At 35.6% G+C, this 17353-nt stretch overlaps 1 protein-coding gene across 3 annotated transcripts in view; it reads left to right on the top strand.

The window, feature by feature from the left end:
- The window catches only part of palm1b (paralemmin 1b), a 36776-nt gene that overhangs the window by 4433 nt on the left and 14990 nt on the right, over window positions 1–17353 (top strand). Inside the window, exon 1 of one of the 3 annotated variants that reach the window (XM_024268915.2) lies at window positions 7150–8309. The exons of 1 other annotated variant lie outside the window; for it this stretch is intronic. The gene's annotated coding sequence lies outside the window, so the exon portion shown is untranslated. Of the gene's footprint in view, window positions 1–7149; window positions 8319–17353 lie in introns of those variants that run through there. One more of the 3 variants, XM_024268906.2, reaches the window with a different exon arrangement.

The raw sequence follows: 17353 nt of genomic DNA, 5'->3' as shown, positions 1-17353 counted from the left end.
TGCATGGCAGTGAGTTACATTTGCTTTGAATAAATGAACATTTTTTACATTAAATCCATTATTCATGTTTTATAGGAGCTACGTAATCTAAATAAGACACTGGAAATATCAATTATCCAAAAAATTAAGGTCACTTCAAACAGAGCTGATGCTATCCTGCTATTTAGGTACACTTTCACATCCAATAAATTCTTTAAAAACTTTTAAAAAATGCAGAAAACACACAGATTCATGTCACTTTCCCCCCCATCTGCACTTTCTAATTTGTTCTGCTCTGGAAGCGTGCGCTTTAGACGATCTGCTCTTCGTCCTAACAACAGCTAGATTTTGCAACAGTTTATCAAAGTTGCAGTGTCAGCACATTTCTGTTTTTATCTGATTTCTCAACTGGAACAAACACTGAGTCAGATGTCATTTCCAAAAATAATAGTTTGAAGAATTATGAGCACAAAAGGAGAGGCTGACAAGAGCAGCAAATTTTCAACAACCTTAGTTACTATCTGCATTTCAAACAATAGTTTGTTGCCGCATCCCTTTTAACCCTTTATAACCGCTAGTATCATATTTGACTTCTGAGACTTGTAAACCATGATCCAGATGTTCCTAAAAAAACAAACTTGGTTCATGTTTTTAGCCTGTAGTTCATCATCATTCCACTAGAGGCAGTAGAAGCTCATTTCAAAATGGTCGCTATAGTGAAATCGCGAAAACTCTAAAAATGTAGATAATTTCCAAAACTTAATGGTTATTATAACTCATTTTTTTATTGTTTTAAAAGAATGCTAAATTTGTTGATAAAAATTATTTATCATACAGTTGCATCATATTAAAAATGATTAGATCAAATTTGAGACATTGGGGAAATAAGGTCCTTTTTCCCTAAACATTCACGTCAATATTTTTGCATGATAAACTAAAATAGTTTTGAGCAAAAAACGTAAAAAAAACTCCATTGTATCATACAAAATACAAATTTTGCAAGGTTTTTTTCTGTTTTTTTGTGGATTTCACCAAAAAGTTAACATCTTAATTCCAAAAAAGTTGACTTTTCGGTCAATTCTTTAAGGTTTACAGGGTTAAAATCAGACTTTTAATGTCTAGAAAACAAAAGTTGTTAAATGATTATGTTTTATAATGAAAAAGAAATGGATTGTGTTTGTTTAAATGTTTTAAACGCTTTAAGAGCCTGAATTTATAAAGTGCTGAGAAATGTTTTCCCTGGTCCTTCTCTCCCTCTAACTCTCCTTATCAGTATTCCTCTCCAGGTTGTCCATTCCAGCAGCCAACTAATTGAGAGTTCTGTGAAAGCCTTCTGCTGCTTGTAAATACTTGATACAACTTACTCCCTGTTAAGAAAATAAAAGAAGAAATGAAGGTAAAGAGGCGTCTTGTAAGAGACCACTTATTAGATGAATGTTTTTATTTGTCAGCTGAACGTCTCGGCATTGAGACCATCAGGTCACCGCAGACCTCGGCCGGTCTGTGTCTGGACTCGGGGGTCTATATCCGGGTGACTGCTCTGTGTTTTGTCAGCAACTCACAGTGGACCTGACAGCACTTGTCTTGTTCACCCAATCATGATGTGGCATCACCACTGTGGGCCGCAGTCACATTTCTGTCTCTGTTTGCTTGCATGGGCAGCTTTGTGGGTGCAGCTCAGCCGGTTGCCAGACAGCTTGAATGAAGGACTGGAACACAGAGGCGCTGTGTGTGAGTCCAAGTTGTGTGTTAATTATTGTGTCTCTGGGAGTTTGATGGATCTGGTTTTCTTATTAAGGCAGCGGGAAAGAGGCAGATGAGTTTAAGGTCAATCAATCAGTTCTTGGGAAATCAAGGAAAATGTATTTCTACAGGAACAAATGTCCCTCGATGGGTAAAGTTGTAGCTCAGTCAAGGCCAGATATAGGCCCTAAAATGACCAAAAAATGACCAAAAAAATACAAAAAAGTGATAAATGATAGATAGACAGATGGAAAAATTGACAGAGACATAAAAAGAAAATAAATGCAGCATCAATAGGACACAAATGACACGATTAGTCGACTAATCGATAATTAAAATAGTCAACGATTAATGTAATAGTCGATTAGTCTTTACTTTATATTATATGGAGTCAGAGTGTAGTAAAGTTGAACAAAATTGTGAGCGTTTAGCACCAAAAAAAACCACTTTTTTTATATTTGAGTCAATGAGACCAAAATTTTATCTTTAGTGAAAAATAGTTCCTCGTTTCAGATGCTAATATAATTTGATTAAATTTTGTTTTAATACCAGAAACTACTAAAAGGACAGAGGCTGCACGATTCATTAAAATTTGAATAAACTTTCATTTTTATTGTCTTTATTTTAGTTAATTTAAAGCTTTACATTCACTTTGCGAATGACCCAATTAGTCGACTAATCAGAAAAACTATCAAAATCATCATTTGAGCTACTGAGCATAAAATATGCCTTAAAAAAACGACAAATGCTTCTTGATTTTGGCTAAAAATGTCAAAATTAGAAGATCACTGGGAACAATTTTACAATAGAAGAAAATATGATTAAAGTGGGACTTTAATAAATTAATAAACGTCCATAAAACTTCTAAGCACCCAAGACAACTCAGGAGAGCAGAAACTTGAAATCCATGATTATGTCTCCACTTCAAAGTCTACTTTTAAGTCCGTGAGATTGAATCAGGCACAAAAGAAGACTTAGAAGGTGGCATTTTTCTACCTATCTGTCCCTTAAACTCAAAAAAGTGATTATGTGCTCACCAGCAGGAACATGAGTGGATCTTTTGATGCTGATATCTAATCAGCAAGTCACATGGGAGCAGCTCAATGCATTTAGGAATGTAGATGTGATCAAGCCAGTCTGCCGAAGGTCAGGCTGAGCGTGACCGGGAGGGAAAGGTGACTTTTAGATGTTATTGCTGATTTGAAGGAGTAGATCGAACCATCTCAGAAGAACGGTCAACATACCAGCAGATGTTTCTTTCACTGGTGGATAGGGCCGCCACAATTAGTCCACTAATCGACTATTAAAATAGTCGCCGACTAATTTGACAATCGATTAGTCAACTATTAAAATAATCGTTTCTAGAAGCACTACTGGTGAATTCATGTAAGCTACATGTGAATCCTTGAGTTATGAGGAGGCAGGATGTGTGTCTGTCTGTGGCCTGAACTTCTGGGGTTATTTTTGGAGCTTCTCTGGTTGCTTATGTTCTAATGGCTTTGTCAGCTATCAGCAACTGTTTAAAATCCCATTCCGATCATCTTTTGGTCTATATTAAAAGCACTCCCAGTGGTCTTTTAATTATGATTATGCCATTTTTAGCTGTCGTTTTCAAGGACATAAACCGTTTCCGCTGACTATGAAATTGCACAAATTTGATTTGAAATGAAAATTTAACTAATGTAAACACATGATTTTTTTTTTTAAAACAAGCATTTATCTAAAAAATGTTTTTGCATTTTTTAGGCATTTTTAAATTGACATATTTTGCAAAAATAAAATGGAAAGACTTTTTTTGAATTAAATGAGTCATGTGACTTATAACAACTAAATAATATGGGCACCGCATAATGTCCCACAGCGTCACACAGCTCATCAAAAGGTGAGCGTTTCATGTGGAATTGTTGGATCCACATGTAAAACCACGATTTCATCCGTATCCGCTCCGAATAAGACGCCGACGTCTCCTTTGATAGATGATGATGAGCGCTAGTGCCATGACAGGAATTTGAGTATATCTGCTGTAAATAAAGTATTATTCACATCCGTCGCCATGTTTTTGAATGAATTATCCTGTGAATTGGTTAGTGTTTACTCAAATAGTTATGACTGAAACAGAAATCGGTGATTACAAAATTGGGTTTTTTTCCACATTTCTGAAATTTCAAGAAATTTTTACACATATGTGTAATGAAAACTTACCTATAATTTCTAGAGTGGCAGGAGTTCATCAGAAACTTGCCCCTGAGCTGTGGGCGGGACTGTTGGCGTGGATTCCCATAATCCACCTGTTTATACTCTCTCCTACTAGCTTACAGCCCCTCACATCCCCAATGTAACATTAAAGGTGCAAAAAAAAAATGGTGAGCTATATTACAGCCACCCAGGCATACAGTTTTCAGCCAGATGTGGGCTCGGACAAGAAAAAACAAGACGTGGATCTAGTCCAGGGATCTGCAACCTTTAACAGTAAACGAGCCATTTGGACATAGTTTTGTACTTTCCACATCACAAGCAAGCTCTTTTCAAACTGCTTTTTTAACCCAAAAATACAATTTTGAACTTAATTTTCTTTATGATCAGAAAAATGCCACAAGAACATGTTAAAACTCTGAAAACATGATTTTCATCTACGTCAGTCTTTAAAAATGTTTGTGTTTTCAATGAATGTTGAATTTCACCTCAGTTTTTACTGTTTTGGGAGTTTTTTAATTTTTAATCATAGGGTATTTCTAATTTGTTGTGTGACACAGGCCAAGGTATAGATAACCAAAGAATATTTGATCATTTTAACACGCAAAAGTTTCTAAAAATGCTTTCAGACTTTGCTGGAAAATGTTATAATTTCATGTCAGAGATTTTTTGCTTTTTGCCCACTTTGTAATTGTGTAGCTGTTCTTTTTGTGAGGACGTTTGAGGTTACTTTGATTTAAAAGTAAATAAAGTCCAGTTTTTTTCTGCTTTTGTGTAAAGCAGTGGATTCAGGTTAATACAAATCTCTAACTCCGTATTCCTGTTTCAGTGCTGAGATTTAAAAAATCCCTCAAAGAACGTATCAACTCTGGTTTAAAACACTCACTTTTATTGGTTTGAAATGAGGATTTGAGGTATCAGCTCATCGGTACTTTTTGGTTTTGGCCTTAACTTCCAATTTGTTGGTTGTTAACCACTAATCATTACTTTGGATTTTGATGCCAGAACAATAAGTAAGACGTGCCTGTGGCCATGGACCCCACCCCTCCCAAAAAAGTGCAGTGAAGCCATTTTTGTGGGACGGGGGCATCATAAGGGGTTCGGTTGGACCACAATGAGCCTGAAAGCTCTAATTACACTCTCTGACCATAATGTCATTAGAATCTATTTAGCTGTTATGGAACCTAATCAGCAATTTCAGTTAATGAATGGGATGCATTACAAAGCACTTAGTTTCATGTTGGATTAATGCAAAGTAAAGCATCTAGAGGAAGTTCGCTTCGATGTCCGAGCTCTGACTCCAATAATCTCGGCTTCTCTCTTTACTCCTGGAGAGTCACTTTTTCCTCACCCTTTCTTTTTTTATCCCTCGTTACCGTCCCCCTCCCTTCTGCTGCTGCGCCGTCGTCGTGACAGATAAGACAGGAGAGGATTTTTCTTTTTCCCGCTCTCTCCCGCCGTCTGTCTTCTGATTAACCGTCATTTTTAGCCACTAAGTCTTTTTAATCTCAGAGGGAAACGTTCTCGGCTGAAATCTGTTTGTGCTTTTAGTGTGTAAAAGAGAGAGAGACTCTTGTATCTGCTGGTGAAACACGCGCACACCCACAAGCTCATATGACGATCACCACCGCTGCCGCTGCTAAAGATTGAATCAAAAGGACTATTGATGAGCAGAACGGAACGTCTTTTTTCAACTGTAGATGACCTGAAACTGACAGACATAAATACAGGAAGACGCAAAAGTGGGATCCATAGGTTACTTCCTCTCATGTTTTTGTTTTTTTTAATTATTTATTCTGATGCAAACACTCCTGGGATAAACAGTTTCCAACCGTCTATAGAGCCATAATTATGGATTGGGACCTTTCTATAAGAGAAGGCACCTATTAGGCCTAATGGTTCCTGCCTTTAACATTGAGATGCTTCTCCTATAACACGTGTGCATGGCTCTCAAATGGACAGAAGCTGCTGATTGACCTGAAAGCCAAAGAGCACGTGCACGGATGCAGAGAGGCCGCCTGTAAATGGACTCAGATGAAGGAAATGCAGTCAGCAGGTTTCTGTTGGAGTTCCTGCTGTTACAAAGGTTCTGTAGTCCAAGTTTAAAGACCCACTCCAATAAAAAGAATGTGTTTTTGGTGTTTTTAACATCCACTTGTAGCATTTTTTGATAATGGAGAACATATGTGAAGAAAATTAATTTCTGAGTATTCTGGTGCGGCTGGATAACTCCAATATTGCTCGCCGTTTTTGTTGCACCTGTAATGTTAGGTTGAGAGTTTGAAGGGCTGTTAGCTAGTGGGAGAGTATGCAAACAGATGTGTTAGTTATGGGTGTTGGGAATGGGAGGCGGGGTTGCTTCACACCAACAGTCCAGAAGAATTTCTATTGAACTTCTACTGTCATTTTGCAGAAATTATGTCTTAGAAAACAACCATTGTTTTTTTAATAGCTGAAAACTGCATAATTATAATTAAAAGGCCACTTGGACCACATTTAAAATAGATCAAGAGATGATTGGAGTGGATCTTTAAACTATAAAGTATTTGACACTCATTTTTTAATACATTTTTCTAGTTCAAACTGGCGTTTCTGGGTTTCGTATCACTAATAATTTCCAGAATCGATTCACAATTTTTTTTAATTCTTTGGATTCATTCAATTCAATTAAATTTAGATTTTTTTGTTTCACATATTATAATATATGCTTTCAATCTTTGTTTTTTTCGAGAGCTTTCTTTCTATCCTCTCCCGCCATGTTTGCTTCCAACAAACACACAAATTCAGAGCTTCTCACAAAAGACGGATAACTCTCTTATAAGAGACTATGAAAAAGTAGGGCTGGGTATCGCCGATGATTTTGAATTTTTTTTCTTTACCACCGATTCTTTCAATCTTCTCAATTCAATTTAGAGTTTAACGGTTTACACATTTAGACACATTTGGTTGGAAATACATTAATAAACTATATATGTTTTGAAGATATTCATATTTATCTGATAAAGTTATCATACTCTAAAATGTATTAGTGAAATAATAATTGTTCTGCCTCTCCTGGAGGGTGTTTCAGTTTGGCCACTAGGTGGCGATCACTCTATAGCATTACATCTTATTCCAAAAGCAGAAGAAAGTATTTAAAACTGTGTTTTAAACCACAAATTGTTATTTTAAAAATATTTCCTTAAAAGAGTTTGGAAAATTCCTGCCTGTGAGTTTAAAAAGATGTTCATTTAGTCAGCAATGTATGTTTAGGTCGACTGTGTGTTAGCTTTAGCCATCCTATGGGAAATCCCATTATACATTAGCATCAAGCTAGCAGACTTCAACATAATGCGTCAGATTAATCTTTACTTTTATGGATTGATTATTGATCTATTAAGCTCAGATCGATTAATCAATTTTATCAACCTAGCCCTAGAAATTATTTATTTATTCATTTTTGGCCGAAAATGCACTGAATAAACATCAATCTCTAGTTTCATGGATGAATCATTGAACACTTTGTTTTGCATTAAGTAGGATGAAAAAAAACATTAGTTAACTAATGCATTAAATAATACAAGTAATAATCCACAAATGTGTATTTTTAAAACAGTATTCAATAGTTAAATAATGCTTAATTATGTAATAACTGCCTATAAATAAGAGTTACCTTATTTGATTTTCAAAATGAGTGAACATTCTTTTATATAATAAAACATCTGCTGGATCTTCAGAGCCTAAAGGCTGCTGGTAATGATGAATCTGTGGCTCTTTTCTTCAGTGTCCCACTGTCAAAGGCGGGGGCTGTCAGGAGGCAAATTCAGGAGATCAGAGTCTCATTGACACAAGTTGAACCGACTTATTGTCCAAACTGAAGCTAATGAGCCGTAAAAATGAATTAGGGGATGAAAAAATGGGGAGGAAATCAGATGCGACAAACTGCATTTAGGGAAAATGAAATGCGACACGAGGATGTGAGTTGGAGTGTCTGCTTAATGCAGAATCCAAGAATCGGAGTTGCTGCAAAACAAAGTGAGTATGACAGAGGGGGAGCAGAAAGCTGAAAACTTAGCTAAACTGTTGGAGCGGAGCCACAGATGAACTCACAAACACGACCGTGAGGTTGCCGCTTCACCCTTTGTAACTCTAAATGTAACTGGTTTCTAGTCAGACATCCGAGTCCCAGTCTTTGAAGTACGCCGCTGAACTAGCAGAGCCTTCATAACATGATGCACTCTTTGTGTCTCCGCCTTCTACAAGCTGAACTTGTGTTCTGACCTCAATGCAGTGGCTGCAATCAAACACACAGATCAATAAAATGTCACAGGAGCTGAGGACTCAGCAAACAGTCACTGTACACCTGATACGTCAGACCAACAGACGCGTAATGCTCAGCTGCACAACGACAAAGGGTACGAGCGGTCAGTGGAATGTTATTTTTTATTTTTCTAAAAGAAAGTTGAATTTTTGTTATTGAGATTATTAAAGATCCGGCCCTCCGGGTAATTATATTCAGCCTTCCAATCGATTTTATCTTGTGCCTATTTTTAAATTGTACAATTTTGACAAAATATAATTTTATGGAGAGTAAAATATTGAAAGTTTTTTTAAGATTTAAATTGATTTATTCTGGAATGATATTCCTGCCTTTTTAATATTCCTAATTATGTTTAAAGGTAAAGTTTTACAAAATTCGCATTCTTGTAACTTTTTGGACCATTTACTATGATTTTTTTAGTGTATTTTGGAGTTTAGCTAATATTTCAGCTACATGCTAGCTATTTTGGCAAATTAAGGCTTTTTTTCAGTTTTTTTTTGTCTGTTTTGGAGTTAGGCTAATATTCACACGCTAGCTGTTTTGGCTAATTTAGGCTTTTTTTCAGTTGTAATTTTTTTTTTTTTGTCCAATTTGGAGTTTAGCTAATATTTCAACTACATGCTAGCTATTTTTTCTAATTTAGGCTTTTAAAAAAAATTTTAGGCTGTTTTGGACTTACGCTAATATTTACATGCTAGCTGTTTTGGCTAATTTTATGCTTTTTTTCAGTTTTTTCCGTCACCCTAAGTATTTTATGACCACTCCAGTCATCTATTAACAAACTAAGTGTTATCTAAGGGAATCATTGAACATCTAACCATAATAGTTGGCTCCTCAGTCAATAATGCTGTGGTTTGATGTTATACGAGGATTTGTTTTATGATCTTGAAGTGGATTGACGTGTAGCGGTGAAACAGTTTTGCCTCAGATCTGTAGATAAGTCGTTATTTTCTTAATTTTCCGTTAACCGTTTTAACGATGTGAGAACAAGAACACTAAAATTCGCTCTAAAAGTGGATTCCATTTATGGAATAACTGAAGAATGTCTAAAAATTTAAATATATATATGAAAAAATATATATGAAAAATCAACAATAAATATTGAAAGTAATGCTTTAAATTATGATTTACATGAGAGGAAATAATCTATTTGATGTTAAACTTAAGTTTTTACTGACTGATTTAAAAAGTGTTTAAGCTTCACCCAAAATCCTGTTTGAATATTTATCTTGTGTGTTAAAAAGTTCCCCTTGGTTTGGAATTTTTGTTAGATAACAACAGAAAAGAAAGCTGTTTCCTCAATTTTGGAGAAAGTCAAAAATGTCAGTTTTGAGACGCAGTGAGCCTCGTGTTTGACTACAACTAATGATTTGAAAACCTCTGGAGTGGTGCTGAGATCCGTGGAGCTGTCAGAGCTCCTCTCCGCTCTTCCCCCACGTGTTTCCATCTGCGTGTGGTTCCTCATTTGTCCTCCTCTGGATGTTAAACAGAGCTTCGCTTGTGTTCTCAGCAGGGATGTTGCGCCGACTCCTCTGCGCTGACAGAGCTGCGTTCTTGACGATGACTTGGAGGTTGAACAGAGTTTCATCCTCTGACCTTTGAATTCTGGCCTTTGACCTCGCCGGACTTCCTCTGGTTTTCATTGGCAGCGAGTGTTTATGCTGGCTCTCGGCTGCAGATAGAGCGCTGCGAGGCCGCATAGGTGGTGAAGAGGTCACGACGTGTGGGAGACGCTCCACCACAGGGGCGAGTATTGTTGTCCCTGTGCTCTTTTGGCCTGAAGGAAGTAAGCGGTGGATGTGGCGAGTAGTGAAGGGAAAGACAGAGGAGGATTTGGGCTTCAGTTAATCTTCCAGTGTTTTCAATCTGATTTATTACGCTTAAATGTGATTTTCATCTTTCTCTCAGGAAGCAGGATTTTGAGTAACATTGTCTGAGCAAAGACTCTTTATCCATAAGGTCACATCTGGGATTATTCCAGATTTTTCTAAACATCTTACATATTTTTAACCATTAAAACACCATTAACTAGTCCTAAGTTTGTTTGTTTTTTAAATAAAAATGGAATTGAATCAAATTACAATGAAGGGCTTTGATCAGTCTACTTTTTTCAGGCAGAAAAACTTTTTTTTAAATTTAGGAATTGAATACTTTTTTTAATAAAAGAAGTGACAAGATGGTTGACGAGAAGTGGGGGCAGGGTTTCAGTCTCACCAACAACTCGGAGGCAAATTTTTAATGAAGTACTGGAACCACGTCCTAGACAACAAGCTTTCTTTTTAATTTTTCTTTTTTTTACATTTTTGCTTAAAACAGCATAATCATAATTAAAAGACCACTGGGTATTGATATTTTATTGATATATTGGTATTGAAATCACTGATATTTCGATAACTGTGGCTAATATCTGGTCAAATACAATCATTGTGTAATTAGGGTTGGGCAATAAAACGATAAATATCGCGATAGAACTTTTTCTCGATAGAGGAATGAGTGATAGACTTTTATTTTGAAGGGTCTGAAATTAACACTTGTCAGTTGTGAGCATTTTATCCTCTTTAGTAAAAGTTAGTTAGTCGCCACACGGTGAGTAAATGTTTGCTTCTAATTATTTTTGTTTATTAGCTCTCATTTTGGTATTTTTTTTTTTTTTACCTCTACTTCCTTCGTCTGTGTGCAAGGTAAACAAACACGCGAGACACATCACCTCTGTGGTCACTTCCCCTCATCTTCTTTCTTTTTTGAGCATTTCTTAAGGTTTTTAGGCTATTTTGAAGTTTAGCTAATATTTCAGCTACATGCCAGCTATTTTGGCTAATTCAGACTTTTTTTCAGTTTTTAGGCTATTTTGGAGTTTAGCTAATATCTCGGCTGAATGCTAGCTGTTTTGGCTAACAGGCTTTTTTCAGGTTTTTAGGCTAATTTGGCATTTAACTAATATTTTAGCTGGCTATCAGCTTCAGCGTTTTTAGCAATCAACTTCAGCGTTTTCAGCTATCAACTTCAGGGTTTTTACATTTCAGTTTCAGCGTTTTTAGCCATCAATTTCAGCATCTTCAGCCGCTAAATTCAGCTTACAGGATTCACACTAGCATTATTATCCTTGGCGCCTCTGCAACCTTTATTGCAACTGCATTCTGGTTTCTGGACATTTGTTCTGAGGACACCCACGACACATAGGTAATGCTATATATCTAGTTTTTAGTTAGTTTAAAGCTAATGATGGTTAAGTTGTGTGATTAACATCCACTTTGCGCATGACCCGATTAGTCGACTAATCGGAAAAAATTATCTCTGATTCGTCGACTATTAAAATAATCATTTGTGGCAGCACTAATAAACATTCTATTTTTGCAGTTTATATTGTATATTCTACAGTTGTTTTTAAAGATTTTTTGTAGTTGGGTATCTGAGTCATTATAATATTTAGAAACAATGTTTATGAAGTATTAGTAAAAAAGGAAAATAGTCCCCTAAGTTCATGTGTGTTTAAGAATAAACACAATTAATATACAATTAGTATAAATTGTAATTAAACTACAAAATAATCTACATTAATATTTATTTAACTTTCTGATGTGGTTTGATAGTTTTTAGCATCTCAGGATGACATTAGTTTTATTTTATTTTTTTAAGAATGAGCCTGTAGTTTAATTGAATTAAAGTTGAGATTTGAGCATATGACAAAAAATGGCTTTTAAGGAAATCTGTTTCTCCATCTGGAGCAGGTAAGAATCAGCTGTGTGGAAAAAGGTATACAGACCATATCAATATGACTGATCAGACAGCACTGAGATGCCGGGTTTTGGCTTCATGTCAATGAGTGCACATGAACAGCAGTCGGTGTCTGGGAAATGGGCTAATGACCACCATGAGTGCACTGCTGCTGCTGCATTTCCAGGAACACTTTAGCTTCCTGTGGGGAGCTCCATCGTCTTTTTCTAACAGCTTTTCTCAAAGGTCATGGCAGCAAAAACCAAAATTAATTGTAGTAAAAGATGAATATCATTGTTAAAGAAAATGTGGATCTGGCCATTCACTTCTTTAAATGGCCAGATGCTGAAATGACCATTTTTTATTCTTTGACTTTCACATTTTGTGACTTTATTCTGCTTTAAATTCCAAAATAAAAAGGATAAATGTTATCACATGGAGAAAACAACTAATGGATTAATTTATAAACTCAATAACCCAGATAAAAAAATAATTATTCCAAAATCACATTTGTATATAACTTTTGATTTAAACCCATAAATAGTAGGTTTTCTTTGTTATATAAAGTTTTCATCAAAAATTAATAAAAAAGTTTCTTTTTTCCTTGAAACAATAGATTCGTTCCAAAGGAAATTTGATTTTACAAGTTTAAGTAATAAAATAAATTGATTTAACTTTTATGAACCAAACTTATATGATTAACTTCACATAAAAAGGAAGCAAATTCAACTTGTTCTCCCCAGTTAAAACAAAGACTTTTCTTTCTAAGGACCTTCAGGAAGATCAGGCTGTGACAATCCGGTGTTTCTTTGCCTCATTCTGACGCACAGGATGCTTGTAAGACTACGTAGCAGCTGACAACAAGAGCCTCTGAAAGAGGAAAAAGCTGAAAAATTCCGGAGCGTGAAGACATCTGCACTTCCTGATGCCCGCGGAAGACATCCAGCGTTTTAAAGGGCCATCAAACTGTTTGAACTTCTCCCCTAAAGGAAGACATTTGGATCCGTTTGACCACAGAAAACAAGACTAATGAACTGTTTACAATCGCCGCTCTGAGTCCTGCACAGACAAAACATTTTAGCACCCACTGACATTTCCTGTGGGTCCAACAGAGCTTTTATCGACACTCATGAATGTCAACTCTCTCTTTTTTGACTAGAGAACAAAGATTTCAACCTTCTTGTGTCCAGCTAAAGTAAAAAAATGATTTTTAGGTTTTTGTTGACTGACTTTTTCACAATTAAAAATTAGTTATTTTGCAACATCTATTTGGTTGCTTTTATTTATTATCTTACATTCATTTTCAACCATAAATAATCGAAAAACAATGAAAAGTTAGCTTGATCTGCCTCCATTTAAAGTTCAGTCATGTCAAAGTGATCCATGCCCAAATAAGCCCTTCAAATCCCACAATTCATTGCAAGTTTAAAAGAATTACCAAGTTTTGAAAAGACAAAAAAAAAACAATTTGTTAACGTTTAGCCTTTGAAATACCTGGGATTACAGAAAATGTTTTAATTACTTTGAAATCACAAACATAAAAACTTTATTAAATATTAACTTTTATCCTGAAAAGAAGGTAAAGAATGGGTCTTTGGTGAAAAAGGAATTCATTGCTGTATTTTGACTTTTTTTTTTTTTTTGTGGAAATGGTAAATTTGAAATAATTATGTGACTATAAGGAGATTGTATCATTGCCAGTGCTCTGAGCAAATGAAAAAAAAAACACATTCTGTTGGAAACGTGCTAAGGAAAAATACTCCTGCAGCAAAACATACTTAGATAATCTTTTAAAACATCTAAATTACCAGAACTTTTACCTAAATTTGCCTAAAATTGGTCCAATTATCCAACAATGCAAGCTGGCCTTTAACCTCTTTAGACTCGAGCTAATATTTAAGCTAACCCTCTACACATGTAGTCACAGGGCCCCAGTTAGGCTGAATTAACTACTCTGGTAATATAACCTAAAATGTGAGATGTGGATACAAGGTTTTATTTAACAGGTTCAAGTCCCACTCCAAACATCTTTTGATCTATTTTCAATTGGACTGCCACAAAGCTATATGCTAACTAAAAATACATTGAATTAGGATGATAGTTTATTAAACCTTTAATGAGCAGATGTTCCCTTCAGCAGAGAAATTTCACTCCGATGGGGTAGAGGTTACAGGGATGCACAGAAAACATTTGGCTAATAAATTTGCACTAATGTTAGCTTAGCTTAGCCTATCTTAGCTAGACGACGATCCCTCTTCAGCATTATCACACTCAGCCACAACATGCTTCCTTTTGTCACTTTTGTCTTTAATTTTATTTTTTTAAGTTTCCCATGTTCAAGCTCCGTCGGCGTGTTGTTATGGTCTTCCTGTGACATCACTGGATTAGCACTACTGCGCATGTGTGCACCGTGAGATTTTAAAAAACAACAACTATTAAATTAGTCGTCAACTATTTCAATAGTCGATTAGTCGACTAATTGTGGCACCCCTAATTTTCAAAGCGTTTCTAGTGGTCTTTTAATCGTGCTAATGTTGTTTTTAGCCAAAATTAAAAAAAAATGTCGTTTTCAAAGACATAGGCCGACACCAAATGGCTTCTCCCTACCCCTAAATTTAGTCCTCTAAATGAAGAGTTACTGACAAAATAGTGTCTTCGAATTCGGATGTAACTCCCACTGGATAACGTTGTTAATATTCGCCAGTCACCCACGGTAACGCAGAGGTGGCAGTGCTCAGAAATACAGTATCGATTTTATAACTTTAAAAAGTTCAAGCTAAACAACAAGTCATTACTTACACTTACGTGTAACTAGGGGTGCCACGATTAGTCGACAAAAATCGTCTATTAAAATAGTCGACAAGTAATTTAATAGTCAATTAGTCAATTATATGGAGTCAGAGTATCGTAAAGTTGAAATATATATTTGCATTATGCTAGCTTTTTGGACTATTTTGGCATTTATTACGTTTTTTAGGCTATTTTTGGAATTTAGCTAATATTTCAGCAACATGTTTTAGCTAATTTAGAATTTTTTTTCAGTTTTTTAAAGCTAATTTAGAGTTTAGCTAATATTTCAGCTACACGTTAGCTGTTTCGGCCAATTTTGGCTTTTTTTTTGTTTTGTTTTTTTTACTAATTTTGGCTTTCAAGTAATATTTTAGCTGGCTATCAACTTCAGCGTTTTTACCTTTCAAATTCAGCATCTCCAGCTATCGTCACTAGCATGTTTAGTGACCAAATTCAACTTACACCATTGACACTAGCATTGTCGCAGGTAATGCTATCTGTCTAGTTTTTAACTAATTAAATGGTAATGATGTGTGTTTTACATCCAATTTGTGCATGACCCGATTAGTCGATTAATCGTAAAAAAAATAATTGGTGATTAGTCAACTATTAAAATAATCGTTTGTGGCAGCACTACATGTAACCTTCTGTGCTTCAGAGCGCATCCACGTAAAGGATCTTTTGTCAAATTCTGCATGTGCAGAAATTTGGTTTTTTTCTTTTAATACTTCTTGGAAAAGTTAGTTTTTTTGTTAAGTAGCTGATGAATTTTTGAAAAAGGTTTGCAGTCAAGAGTCTAGTAGAAGTACTCTTCCTCTTATTTGTAAAACTAAAAGTGATATAAAGGTGTTTTTGTGTGTTCTTGGACCTCAGATCATCTTTGATTCTTTATTTCATATTTCTTTTTTTACACAGCGTGTACTTTTTCTTTTTTTCCCTGTCCTTCTTGGTTGTTATGAATCGGTTAGAGGGGAACAAATGTGATAGAAAAAAGTCTGTAGTGAGCATAACATGACTGTGTGTATGCGTGCTGGAGGGGGAATCAGATGATTGTGGTTCTCTTGTTCCTGAGAAGACTCTTCATGTGATGCTTATGTGGCTGGATGGGAAAGCAGCGGGGATTGTCCATGCCTCCATCGGTTAAATATCCGTTTGCAAAAAAAAAAAGTCCAAAGAATATTGTCTGAGCCGCCGCACATTGTCCTTCTGGAACAAGCATCTGACTCTGAGGTCGGGAGGTCAAGAGGCCGAATGTGGCGCTGGCGAACGAGAAGAAGACGTGTACATCTTGTCAGTTTTTTCACGTGATCTAGCGGGGGGGGGCATAAGTGTTGTTGACACAGAGTGACTTTTATGCGCCACATTCTAGGTGACTGTTTAGTTGGGAAAGGCTGCGAGTTGTCTCATGCTGTCACTGCGGAGCCTTTGCCAAGAGTTGCAACACATTTTATGAGCGCTGAGGAAGGTTGGGGGGCAGAGTGGGATGGAGTCGTTTCGTCAGATAAAATGGTTAAAAACAAATGAAAAACATTCGGATTCCATGTTTGTTTGGTTGCAGCTTGTTTCACTTTGGAAGAAGTGAAAACAAGTCCTCTCCAAATGCATCCATTAAGATTGAGAGAAGTTAATCCAGAGGCTTTTAATTTGAAATCAAGTTTTAACTTTTAATAGGCAGCTAAATGATTAAACTGCAGTTTTTCAAGTTTCAAAGCTGTTTTTGGAGGTTTTTTTTACCTGTTAAACTAATCATAAACTGTTTGACACAAACTTTTTAAGTTTAGCAAAAAAGATATATAATGAATAAACTGTGAAAACGTTTCTTTTGAACAGAGTTGAGTGATTTTAAATCAGGGAGTTTGCAGCCCAAAGTGCTTTAAAACAAGGAACCCATTCAGTAAAAAAATATTGTGTGTTCGTAAAAATAAAAAAAAAATTATTTTATTTTACAATTTTAATAGAACCAAAAAAAAAACATTTAAAATAATTTGCTACTGTCACACAGGAAGTGAGTACTGCTAAAAATTAACGTTTGTACTAGACTGCAGTTGTAAGATACAACTAAAAAATAGAATTAACTGAATAATAAAATCATAAATCAGTAGATAAAAATGTAAAAAGTGGTGGTACACTTGAAGTTATTTTATCAAGTATACTTGAGTATAAGTACCATAGATGGGTATCTCCAGGCCTCGAGGGCTTCATTCCTGCATGTTTTCCAATATACCCTGCTCTGGCATGTTCTAATTGGCTGGACACACCTGAACCAGGTAATCAGTCATGAGTTGATATCTGGAAATCATGCAAACATCGTAACCCTTGAGGCTCAGACTTACCCACCTCTGAAGTACAGTATACTAAAGAGCATGTACATGAAAATACACTAACTAAATACTTCTTCAGACTAAAGTGGAACATTTTAGGTTTACAACATATAAATACTTTATAGCAAATAAACTTCAAGTATACTGCCTTACTTCTACCATAGAACAAGTTTACTTGTAGTACACTTAAATAGAGTACATTTTGATGAGACTACAGAAACCATTTTTTTTAGAGAAAAATTAGTTATTTTAAAAAATAATAGCAGAGATTAAACTTTGTTAAAGGCTAAACTAAAACTGTCTTTTAAGACCC

The sequence above is a fragment of the Oryzias melastigma genome, linkage group LG22, assembly GCF_002922805.2.
Source record: "Oryzias melastigma strain HK-1 linkage group LG22, ASM292280v2, whole genome shotgun sequence".
NCBI classification, from domain to species: domain Eukaryota; kingdom Metazoa; phylum Chordata; class Actinopteri; order Beloniformes; family Adrianichthyidae; genus Oryzias; species Oryzias melastigma.
This window is presented reverse-complemented; position numbering and strand designations above follow the sequence as displayed.